At 35.7% G+C, this 12,578-nt stretch overlaps 1 long non-coding RNA gene across 1 annotated transcript in view; it reads right to left on the bottom strand.

The window, feature by feature from the left end:
* Nucleotides 1–3,921: 3,921 nt before the first annotated feature.
* The window catches only part of LOC127182989 (uncharacterized), a 28,632-nt gene continuing 19,975 nt past the window's right edge, over nucleotides 3,922–12,578 (bottom strand). Inside the window, exons 2-3 of the long non-coding RNA XR_007829981.1 lie at nucleotides 11,482–11,742; nucleotides 3,922–4,616 (exon numbers count right to left, since the gene is read on the bottom strand). This is a non-coding gene — a long non-coding RNA (uncharacterized LOC127182989). The remainder of the gene's footprint in view (nucleotides 4,617–11,481; nucleotides 11,743–12,578) is intronic.

The following is a 12,578-nucleotide window of genomic DNA, read 5'->3' as shown; positions in this document are numbered from 1 at the left end:
TGTGGATGATTCATGGCTCAACTGCATCATTTAGTTAGTGTAAAGGAATGTTCCGGGTTCAACACAAGTTAATGTCTGTCCGTGGATGCTAAATGCTAACTGGCTTAATTATAACGCACAGATGTGTTTAAGCCAAGCGCAAAATAAAAAATATACCAAAATGTCGCTTGTGCGTGATGTTGTAAGTACAATTAAACCACATTTTTTTGTGTTAAAGGAGAAGTCCACTTCCAGAACAACAGTTTACAGATAATGTACTCACCCCCTTGTCATCCAAGATGTTCATGTCTTTCTTTCTTCAGTCGTAAAGAAATTGTGTTTTTTGAGGAAAACATTTCAGGATTTTTCTCCCATATAATGGACTGACACGGTGCCCAGAGTTTGAACTTTAAAAATGCAGTTTAAATGGGGCTTAAAACGATCCCAAATGTGGTTGTAAACGTTCCCAGCCGAGGAAGAACGGTCTTGTCTAGCGAAACAAACGGTTATTTTCATTAAAAAAAATACAATTTAAATACTTTTTAGTTTCAAATGCTCATCTTGTCTTGCTCTCCCTGAACTGGCTCAAGACAGTTAGGGTATGTCAAAAAACTCCAATTGTAGTTTTTCGACATACACTGTCATGATCCGGAAAAAACAGAGGTCGGGAAGAGTAAGACAAGACGAGCGTTTGACATTTAAAAAGTATATAAATTGTATTATTTTAATGAAAATAACCGATCGTTACGCTAGATAAGATCCTTCTTCCCCGGTTTTACAACCGTATTTGGGATCGTTTGAAGCTGCATTTAAACTGCATTTTGGAAGTTAAAACTCAGGGCACCATTAAAGTCCATTATATGGAGAAAAATCCTGAAATGTTTTCCTAAAAAAACATAATTTCTTTACGGCTGAAGAAAGAAAGACATGAACATCTTGGATGGCAAGGTGGTGAGTACATTATCTGTAAATTGTTGTTCTGGAAGTGGACTTCTCCTTTAACAAAGTAAGTTTTTGCAGTAGTTGTTAATTTGATTGTTACAAAAAATGTATATATTTTTTGTCTAAGGGTGTCATTGTTTTTTAATTTTCATGGTTGTACTGTACTGTTCTTGCCAGATGATTGCACGTAAATAGTACATTTTGCAAATCATGTCCCCTTACATGATATCCCTATTTAATATTATATCCAATGAAAGTTAGCGGGTTTACTAACTTTGAACTGTCAAGTTGAAAGATTGTGTGTATACAACTTTGTTAAAGTCAGCCCTGCTGAAAAAAAAAAAAAAACCAGCTAAAACCAGCCTAGGCTGGTTGGCTGGTTTTAGCAGGTCATCTAGGCTGGTCTAAGCTGGTCAGCAGGCTGGTTTTAGAGGGGTTTTGAGGGGTCTTAGCTGGTCAGGCTGCTAAACCAGCCAACCAGCCTAGCCTTTTTTTTTCAGCAGGGAGTGTAAAGCGATAAAAGTGTTTTGAGTTTGTCACACAACAGAAAAAAAAAACATATTATTAGCCACCCAGCCAAATTCTGAATGATAAAAAAAAAAACACTAAGTAAATAAAATATGTTATCAAAGTCTTAAATAAGTAGTAAATGCCACCTCCCTCAACTGTCAAATACTGCTACAACCTGAATGGATGACCGAGCTGTTTTGTTATCGCAATCAGGTAATATGCATTTATGTGACAAAGGCGAACTGTAGGATGTAGTAGCTAGCAATACTGTAGTTTTCAGCAATACATTTCTTTCTGATATGTTTACAAACAGTTCTCTGAATTGCCTTTACACAAAATTTAAAACAGTTCTTGTGGCTATACTTTCAAAACAGTGTTTGATGTACACAAAGTGTAAATCTATTAAATGTAAAGCTACTGTTATATCTGATTTAAGCTCTAAGATCAGTTCCCCATAATTATTCACTTTGGTTTTACATGCTAGTGCACTCGATTATTCTGAGCCAGGCTTGTTCTGTCCTGTTTAATCGAGATAGACGCAATAAAATGCCTAAAGGATCTGTGGTTAACTTTTTATACACAATCAAATCAGACTTTGTGTGTTATTGAATGGGTTTGCTTTGAAATTCCAAGTTATGAAAATACAGGATATGCACAAAAAAGCTTTGTCTTTATTTTAGCAGTATTGCTTGTGGTGAATCCCTCATTGGAAAGGCATCTTATTCAGCTTGGGCCGTCTTTGTGCTTAACTTTCCCTTAAAAGGCAATTCATGTGGGTTCATGGGCAGGATTCTTAAAAACATACTCTCATGGCAAAGATCACTGTTCTGTACAGAAGAAGACACACAGTGTTATCCGTAAATTACATTATTAAACAAAAACAGAATGTAAAATATGGAGGGGACGTCAGTAAACAGCATGAAAACAACAGTTGCAGTTGTGATGGCTCAGACTTGCTATAGCTTGCAGATCACGTTAGTGGAAAAAATATTAGAGCAGGCCACAGAGGTGCCCAAAAAAGACGTTTTCCAGACAACTGTCGAGTCTTGACCTACTAACAACACGTCCAATCTAGCACACTACCTTGCCAGATGTCGACCTTACAGTCTCTGTTTTCTTTCAGTGTATTCGCATGCCACTTTCAGACATCGAGTTCGCTATTAGGAGTAGGTCACGATTGCTCAGTCTTCTGGGCTCCAAAAAGTAACCTTTTTTCCTCTCTCTCTTTCTTTCAAGTTCTCCAATTTGCCCAGGTGTTAACTTCATTTGCCATTCAATAGACTGCATGAAAATAAGAGAGACGGAAACTTGACTTCCTTTCATTTATTTGTCTAATTTGCCTCGTTCGTTGAGAAGCCAAACACGGAGAGTACCCAAACAGTCATTATCCGTCTTTCATAAGCCGCCATCGGTTGTTTGCTTTTGGGTGATTTAACAGGAACACAATTTTCTCTCTTTTTCTCTTTGTAATTTGGCAAGTACTCCTAACTGGTTTCCTGAAAGCGCTTTGAGTACCGTTGGTCAAATCTACCTTTTTCGTTTCATTATGTGCCAAGGTAAATGTTTCATTCATAGGGAGTGTGACTTAACTGTTTTCCTTTGCCATTTTTTCCAAAACAGGTGTTTCATAGCGTGATACGCCGCTATCCTTCCCAATTTTACCGCTCCTGATCCAAAGATATCAAAGGAACCTGGTATGTTGTTTTTTTCCCCCAATGAATATTTAGTTCAAAACATTGCATTCACCCCATAAATTCATGTGGCTTTGCCTTTCCTGAAGGAGCTGTCAGAGTCTGACAGCCTAAAAAGACCTACAGGTGTTACGGCTTATTTACTTAATGGTCACAGTCAGACTTTAAATAACATTCACTTCTCACTTCAAATATTTTCAGGTATTTTAACTGTAAAGAAATTGGGCTTTCTTTCTTTCTTATTACTGCAAATGAATATCTTTGGCCACAGTCCTTTGCATTTTGTAAATGCGTGAACAGCTTTGTCAAAACCTGAAAAGGCCTATCAGTGATGACCACTTTCTCTGAAAGCTGTTCATAAACATTTTGTAGTGACTAGACAGTTTTAGTACCACCAGCCAAATGGTTTGTGAAGTCTTACCCTGGGAATTTCTCATAAACAGCAACTTCATAAGGAATGACGAAATGTATTATTAAAGACAAAATTTAATCAATTATATTAGAATTTATATTCGTAAAATCAGAAATATAATTTGAAAGTCATTTTATTGTTTAAATTTAATTTAATTTAATTTAATTTAATTTTTTTTTATTTAATTTATTTTTAAACTGGAAATAACCAATGACAATAACTAATAATATATGTGGAATATTATATAAAATATTACATAAAACAAGTTCATTCTTCAATTTGAAGAAGAAGGAATAGAAGAAGTGATGTTCACAATTCAGAGTCAACTGTGCTTATAAGATAAGCTCTCTTTTGGGCATAAGGGATGCATGTGCTCATATCAGACAGCTACACTTTGTTATTGAGGCTTTGCTTTTTTTTGAGAAGTGTGGGTATGTCATAAAGATACACTTGTAGAGAGTTAATGAGAGTGGGTGTGTAAACAGCCCTTAATGTCATTGTTCATAAAGCGTATCATGTTTATTTTCAGTAATGGAAGTACTAGCAATTAGGCCTTGTAAAGCTTCAAACACATACAAGATAATTAACATGCACTGTGCAAATGGATTTTATTAGCCATTGTGAGGAAAAACACGTGATCAATTGCATATGACATCTACGGGACACAGTACACACAGACGCTCATTTTAGTGACGTGCGTTTTCTATGGCTATATACAATAAAATATCAGTTATATGTATATTAAAGTTTGGCAGAACTTCAATCCAATAATGGTGCTACACAGTGACATCATGCTTTAACTGTGATGTCAACATTAAACATCTGAAACTAGTTATTTCACTTTCACAGAGAACACTGGACACCTTCCGAATCTTTCTCAGACTGGAAATCATAGGAGCAAGAAAAACCGACACCTGTTTAGTCTACACAGCTGACCCAAATCTGATACAGATGCTGGTTCAGATGTTGAACTTTATTAGCTGATGTTGCACATTTGGCCTGCTGAAGTCCCACCGCTCAGATTAGAGCTCCACCTCACTGCTGCTGAATCAGATGAGATGTGATAGGCCGAAAACCCAGTCCTGTGGAAAGAGAAGACAGGCTTGATTGTGTGTCTTAAGGGTGTAACCGGGTGAAAGTCTTTGTGCAGTGCGGTCACTCAGCCTTGACTGATCATGAGCATTTGAAAAACGATATTGCATAACACGTGTTCTGCAAAATAACAAACACCCAGGGTCCAGCCCTTGAGTCATTGTCCAAGTATGCTGGAAAATGGCTTTTCATAGTCTTTGTAATGGTTTTGTTTTGAACACCCTCATTCCAGTGGTAATACCACCTCTCAGATCTTCCTGGCAATGTCTGATTAACTCCAGCTCATATTGACTATCAACATACTTTGAAGATTTCTAAAGGCAAAACAGGAAAGTTGAAAGACTTGAACGAACATAATTTAGCTCCTGATATCAAAACACGTAAGGTGCGGTCACATTTAGGGATCGTTCACCCAAAAATAAAAATTCTGTCATTGATTACTCACCCTCAGGTCTTTCCAAACCCGTAAGACCTTTGTTCATCTTCGGAACACAAGTTAAGATATTTTTGATGAAATTTGAGAGCTTTTTGTCCCTGCACGCACAGCAACGCAACTACCACGTTCAAAGCCAAGAAAGGACTATTTTGTTAAAATAGTCCATGTGACATCAGTGGTTCAACCGTAATTTCATGAAGCTACGAGAATACTTTTTGTTTGCAAAGAAAACTTAAAGAGATCTGAGTGGATAAATCTCCTGCAAAATACTCATTTGAATGGATTTCCAAGTTTGTTGTGTGTTTTAAGTTGGTTACATGATGAAGCTCTTGTTCCACTGTGAACATGCTTGTGTTTATGGGTCTTATGTTACAAATTACGTAAAAGTAATTGAGATGTCATCATATGGCTCTGTAATTTAATAATTGTCAATAATTATAGATATAGATACTAGTTATGGAATTAAATCCCCCATCAGCTCTAAATACGGGACACAAAATTATAGGTTTCATGTCTTGATTTAGTTGTGGAGGCTGCATTTTTGTCTCCAAAATAGATACAGTTGCATGCGATATTATGTATGATATTTTACATAAAAGATGTTTACATATAGTCCACAAGACCAAACAATAGCTGAGATTATTGAAATAATCCCCTTCAAAAGTTTGGGAACCCTTGGTTCTTAATACTATGTGTGGTTACCTGGATGATCTACGACTGCTTTGCTTTTTGATTGTTGTTCATGAGTCCCTTGTTTGTTCTAAACAGTTAAACTAAGCAGTGTTCTTCAGAAAAATCCTTCAGGTCCTGCAGAAAAATCTACAGATTTTTCCAGCTTCTTTTGCATAATTGAACCCTTTCTGGCAGTGACTGTATGATTTTGAAATCCATCTTTTCACACTGAGGACAACTGAGGGACTCAAACACAACTATTAAAAAAGGTTCAAGCATTCACTGATGCTCCAGAAGGAAATGTGATGCATTAAGAGCTGGGGGGTGAAAACTTTTTGAATTTGAAGATCAAGGTAAATTTTACTTAATTTGTCTTCCGCAAACATGCGAGTATCTTTAGTTGCTTCTGAAGGGCAGTACAAAATGAAAAAACAAACAAACAGATATTTCAGCAAAATAAGAAAATTTTGGAAATCTTCATCCTGTTCAAAAGTTTTCACTCCCCGGCTCTTAATGCATTGTGTTTCCTTCTGGAGCATCAGTGAATATTTGAATCTTTTTTAATAGTTGTGTTTGAGTCGGAAAACTGAAGAATCTGCAGGACCTAGAGGATTTTTCTGAAAAACAGTGCTCCGTTTCACTGTTCAGAACAAACAAGAGACTCATGAACAACCATCGTAGAAAAATAATCATAGATCATCCAGGTAACCACACACAGTATTAAGAACCAAGGGTTTCCAAACTTTTGAAGGGGGTTATTTTAATAATTTCAGCTATTTTTTTGGTCTTGTGGACTATATGTAAACATCTTTTATGTAAAATATCTTACTCAGGACAGTATTAAATAAAAAATAACATGCATTTTGTATAATCCCTCGTATTTTGTTCAAATGATTCACATTTTAAAGAGTTTCTCAAACTTTCCCATGCAAGCATATGTGGATAATACATGGTTATTTGAATAAAAAAAAAATGGAATAGTTAATCATATAGCAGTAATGTGGTTGTAATAAGAAAGAATACATAATAATAGGATCATTCTGGTATTAGATAATACAATTAAGTTATTATGTAATAGTGAAGTTATTATGCAATAGTGAATAATTTTATGACTAAAGCATTATTTTCCCCACTGCTCTGTTTTTTTTTTTTCCTGGAATGGAAAGTTTCTAAATATATTGTGCCTCAAGGGAGTTAAACTTTCCACCTGATGAGTGATGAAGTTTCATCACATTCACTGAGACGAGGAAGTAGAGAAACATCTTGGACGCATTGCATTTGACCCAGGGTTTTGGAGGTCATTGATGTTTGGTCACAGGTGCGTTCTCTCTCACAGTCAAACAAAGCTGATCAGTTATGTGCACATTCCACTGACACACACATTGCTGTGATTTTAGAACTCAACAAAACAGATTCTTTTTCGTAAATGTTTGATAAAAGCCAGCAGAAATGTCATAAACATTTGATCTTTTTTCACCATTTGACTAAAACCAATTACCTTTCAGAAGTTGTATGAAGATGTAAAGATGTAAAAACTTTTATTTGTGTAAAACGCTGACAGAAATCGATTCAAATGGATGAATTTAAAACTGTCATGTACATTGTCATGTAAGCAAATCTGTCATTTACAGAGATTGGCTCTGAGTATTTGTGTTGCTTTTCCAGCAAAAGCCAGGGACAAAGAAAAAGATTATATAAACGGGTAGATTACATGGTCTGTTTGGAATCTGGATATATCTGGCTGATGTGTCTGGCAGACACCCATTTGGATGCAGAGTCGTATTGTCTGTGTCAGTAAAGGAGCCCCAGAGAGCATGACTGTCTGTCTGGGCATAACTTCACTAAACCCACGCTGTGGCCTAGTCAGTGGTCTGCAAAAATCAAACCCCCTGAGTTCCTCCTACAGTCTCATCAAAATCTATCATTGTGCTCTACAGTATGTACTTCCTCTTTCTCTCACTGAGAATGTGGAATGAGTGTCTAGTGAAGATCCAGGAAAGTAAGCAATGTAGTGAAAGTGAATATGTGACTTTGGACGTCACAACACATCCTGCTAAGCTCTAGCACGGAAAGTAGTACAAATATGATCCTAGGATTTAAAAGCAACTCATAAAACTAGTGTGTTTTTCATCTCAGGGCCTCACGTTGGGGTTTTTTTCTCCCTCCAGCAAGATTTAACCTATGGCACTTAGGTGAGAGTTACGTAAAATATGCGTGAGCTTGTGAAAAGCAGGTCTGTTTCTATTTAGGATCTCCCATGGTTCAATCAAAGTGTCTGTTTTCCTGCGTGCATGTATGTGTAATGGTGCTAAAAAACTCAGATTTATGCTCTGGAAATAGCTCAAAATGACGTGAAGCTTTAGGGTTGGACACAGTTTGTCCTGTTCTCGATAGCCGGTGGCAATTTGTTTAGCCGATTTGTCATTCCTTGAGATTTTTTTTTTTAAATAATGCATGTACAAGTAGCAAATGAGAATAGATCAGTTAAGAAGTTTGAGTTTAATATTTGTTCAGTGCTTTTTCTTGTCTTTGGGTAGTTGTCTTTGTATTCTAGGAAGTGAGTCATGGTTTATGTGTTGTTTCGTTTGCAGCAGAGGATTAAAAGTGTGTACATATGGAGGATTTACAGAGGGTTGAGTGTTGGTTGCTGGGTACTGACTGGACTATGTGATTGTATAGTGATGCAGGGGGTCCTGTTGCTCAGGATCCACACTGAGGCCCTATTCACTAGTTCCAGCCCCAGAATTCCCCTGTGTTCAGGCATTCCAACACCTTTGCTTTTGAACATTTTGGAAAGTTGATAAACTCTACAGGCAAATTTTTAAAGGATGGGAAATAAGATGCTATGTTTTTCCTTGACCCGCCCAAAAATTAGTTCACAAAATGAAAATTCTGTCAATAATTGCTCAAATTCCTGTCGTTCCAAACCCGTATGACCTTTTTTCATCTTTGAAACACAAATTAAGGTATTTTTGATGAATTCCGTGAGCTTTCTGAGCCTGCATAGAGAGCAGCGCAACTGACACGTTCAAGGCCCAGAAAGGTAGTAAGAACATTGTTAAAATAGTCCATCAGTTATTGAACCTTAATTTTATGAATTTATGACAGTACCACAGTGGTACTGACACGGTAGAGAAGCAATTGTTGAATGAAGTTGTTCATAACGTATTACAGTTGAAACACTGATGTCACATGGAATATTTTAACAATGACCTTACTACCTTTTTGGGCCTTGAACGTGTCAGTTGTGTTTTTGTCTATGCAGGGTCAGAAAGCTCTCGGATTTCATCAGATATTTGTGTTCTGAAGATGAAAGAAGGTCTTACAGGTTTGAAAGAACATGAGGGTGAGTAATTAATGACAGAATTTTCATTTTTGGTTGAACTATCCCTTTTAGTGTAAGGTAAAAAAAAATGTATTATGGTGTAATTTATTATCGCTGTAAATTATTATGTGATAATCTGAATGATTGAATAATCAGATTAATCACAAACACACACATCACAATTAATTTCATACATCAGTCATTTTTTTCAAAAAGCTTTGAATACACATTCAAATCTATTAACATATTTAATGACATATTGCTCAAGACTTAAGGTCACTGCACACTGAGTCCGAAATTTTTGCACGGTAAAAAATAAATACGACCTCACGTTGTGTCAATCGAGTTTACACTTTACGTCCGAAACTTTTGTCCATCATAAAAAAGTTTGGATTCTGTGTTTTCACATCCGTAGCAAGCATTTTGATAGGACAGGATGACGAATACGAAAAAAAACTCAGTGTGCAATGACCTTTACTGATATAAAGGTTATAATTAAATGTCATTTGGAGTACTACTTGCGCACAATGCACAAAATGCGCAAAATTTCTTAATATTAAGCCTAAAATGTGTTTTAATGTCACTATTGATGAAGACTGTACACTGTAAAAAACGATTTGTTGAGCCAACTTAAAATAATTTGTTACCTGGCTGCCTTTTTAAAGTGTAAAATTTTAAGTTCAGTCAACTCCAAAAAAGTTTATTTAACTTGAAATGTTAAGTTATGCTAGGTGACAACTTAGATATTTGAGTTGATTCAACTTAAAATTTTAATGCAGCTGGGTTACTTACTTAGATATACTTAGATACACAAATATCTAAGTTGTTACTTAGTACAGCTTAACATTTCAAGTTGACCAAACTTATTTAGGTTGACTGAACTTAAAATGTTAAGGCAGCAGGGTAACAAATTATTTTAAGCTGACTCAACAAATTGTTTTTTACAGTGTACAGTCTTCATCAATAGTGACATTAAACCACTTTTTAGGCTTAATATTAAGAAATTTTGCACATTTTGTGCATTGTGCGCAAGTAGTACTCCAAATGTACTCTTTGTTTTTTACAGTGTATGATGTTTGGATAATTTTGGTTATTAAATGCAAGATATATAAAGTTTACCTGAAGTGTACTTACAGTAGTTTCACTTTAGCACAATCAAATATACTTCAGTATATCTTTAGTTGGACTTCAGCATTACTTCTGTAATATTAAAGTGTATTAAGTACATAATTAGTTGTTCCAATTTAGCAGACTTTAAGTATACCAGTTTAGAATACCAAAAGTACAATTGGAGAGTATTTTTTTACATAAATTACATAAATATGTAAATGTATTTGCAGTATACTTAGCATGAAATAAATGTATAAATTTCAAATACATTTTAATACATTTATTTTTCACTAGGGTAGGTACTAAAATTATTAAACTAAAATAAAAATATACTTTTAAAAAAACTATATAATGTTTTTATTATTTTTAAGGTATTTTTTACATTTATAAAACTTAAAAAAAACAAAACAAATTACATATTTAATTTACACAATTTATTTTTGATACAGTTTTTATACAATATATAGTACTTTTATGTTACAATAATACAACATTTTCATTCACCATTCCTGGCTGGTGGAATGATCTTCCCACCCTCATCCGGAATGCTGAATCCTTGACAATTTTCAAGCGACAGCTGAAAACGAATCTCTCTTGTCAACATTTGACTGCATCCTAATTTCCTAAAAAATAAAAAACCTTTGCTTTCTCTAACCTCAGTCCCTCCCTGTCTAGCTTGTACTAATCTAAATGTCTGAAACTTTGTATCACAAGCACTTCCTGTGTTTATTTGCATCTTTATGATGAATAGCTTGTTGTATTCCTCATATGTAAGTCACACTGGATAAAAGTGTGTGCTAAATGAATAAATGTAAATGTCATTTTTATTGTTTTTTAATATGATGGCATTTAAAATGTTAATGTTACAGCCCTAATATTTATTTGACAAGGTATACATGATTAACTTTCTAATTTAACTTTTTGATGTGCTCTACAGTAAAAATGCACACATTTGTACCTGTAGGTCTCCAATACTTGTTGGATGTTGGATGTAGTATGTTATGCATTGTCTTTATTACACCATTTAGTTTTGACGTTTTGATGAGACGGGGGGTTTTACACTTTCTCATGTTTGGTCCTGATGACGTCTGAAGTGATGTTAGTACACTGCATGTGTGTTTTCTCTCCACTCATTCTCACAGCTCGCTGTTGACTTCTCTCACCATAAACTCACACACTCATACAGCCCTGCATCCACAGGCCAGATAGAAAAAAAACCCGGCAGACAGAATCAGAGGGAATGTTAATAAAAGACTTAAGCTGGATTTCCAAAACAATTACAAATCATGCTCTTAAGAACATCTTAACTTACGTTGTACATTACTTAATGATGAAGCAATGCTTGTTTCCCAAGCCAGCATGTCGGTCACTCTGTATTACAGGAGGTAGGACTTGATGCTGTACGATTTGAAAGTTTGTTCGTGTAATGGCAGTCCAACTCCGAGTTAGGTCCATATTGTAGCGTCTCCTGATCTCGAGACGTGTCTGGAATCCCTATATCCTTTCCATCTCGCCATGTCTGGTACCTCAGGGTCTCTGTTTCTGAGTAAGCATTGGGCCGTGGCCTTCTCTCCTGTCAGAGGGAAGCAGAGGAACCGGTCGGTGAGAGCTGGCAGTGTGTCAGGCAGCACTGTTTCCAGCTGCTGTTCCTGAAGAAAAACGAGACTCTGGAAATAAAACCAGACAGACCCAAGTGCCTTAATAACTCACAGCAGGGCCTACAGGGAAAAAAATAACAGAAAAAGAAGGGAGACGGAGACGGAGGCACGGCCTGATAGCAAATTATATGAAGGAAAATAGCGAGCGGTGTTTATGTTTCAGAATCTGAAAACACATTTCGCAGGATCTTGGTGCGTTACAGCTTTTTAATTTTACCAGCCAGCAAATTCATTTTAACATTTGACATGATGTAAAGACAATAATGTCACAGTTTGACTGACAGCTCAAATTTAAATAAAAAGCAAAAGAAAGAAAAGTTGGCACTCTGCTCTGCCAGTTGCTTCTAATTTGCACAGGTACTTTTTTTGTAAGTCATTTCTTTAATTGTACATGCTAACAGAAGGAAATTTGAGCTCACATAGTCAGCTATATTACAGAAATACTGTAGTAGAAATATGAAAGGTATTGTTTGCCCAGAAATTAAACCTGTCATCAATTACTCGCTGTCATGTCATTCCAAATGGTATGACTTTCCTTTTTCTGAAGAAGATATTTTCAACAATGTGCTGGTTGCTCTTTTCTGTGGAAATACAGTGCATGTAGATTGGAGCTTTTAAGATTCAAAAATGACTTGACAGTACATAAAAGTAACAAAAGTAGTGCATACTACTTGAACACTTAATTTAAAGTCTTCTGAAGATCAACAATAGCTTTTTGTGAGAAACAGAACGGAGTCTGTGAGTTAAACTT

Source organism: Labeo rohita, chromosome 20, assembly GCF_022985175.1.
Source record: "Labeo rohita strain BAU-BD-2019 chromosome 20, IGBB_LRoh.1.0, whole genome shotgun sequence".
Taxonomy (NCBI): Eukaryota; Metazoa; Chordata; class Actinopteri; order Cypriniformes; family Cyprinidae; genus Labeo; species Labeo rohita.
Note: the sequence above shows the minus strand (reverse complement) of the source record. Positions and strands in the feature narration are given on the sequence as shown.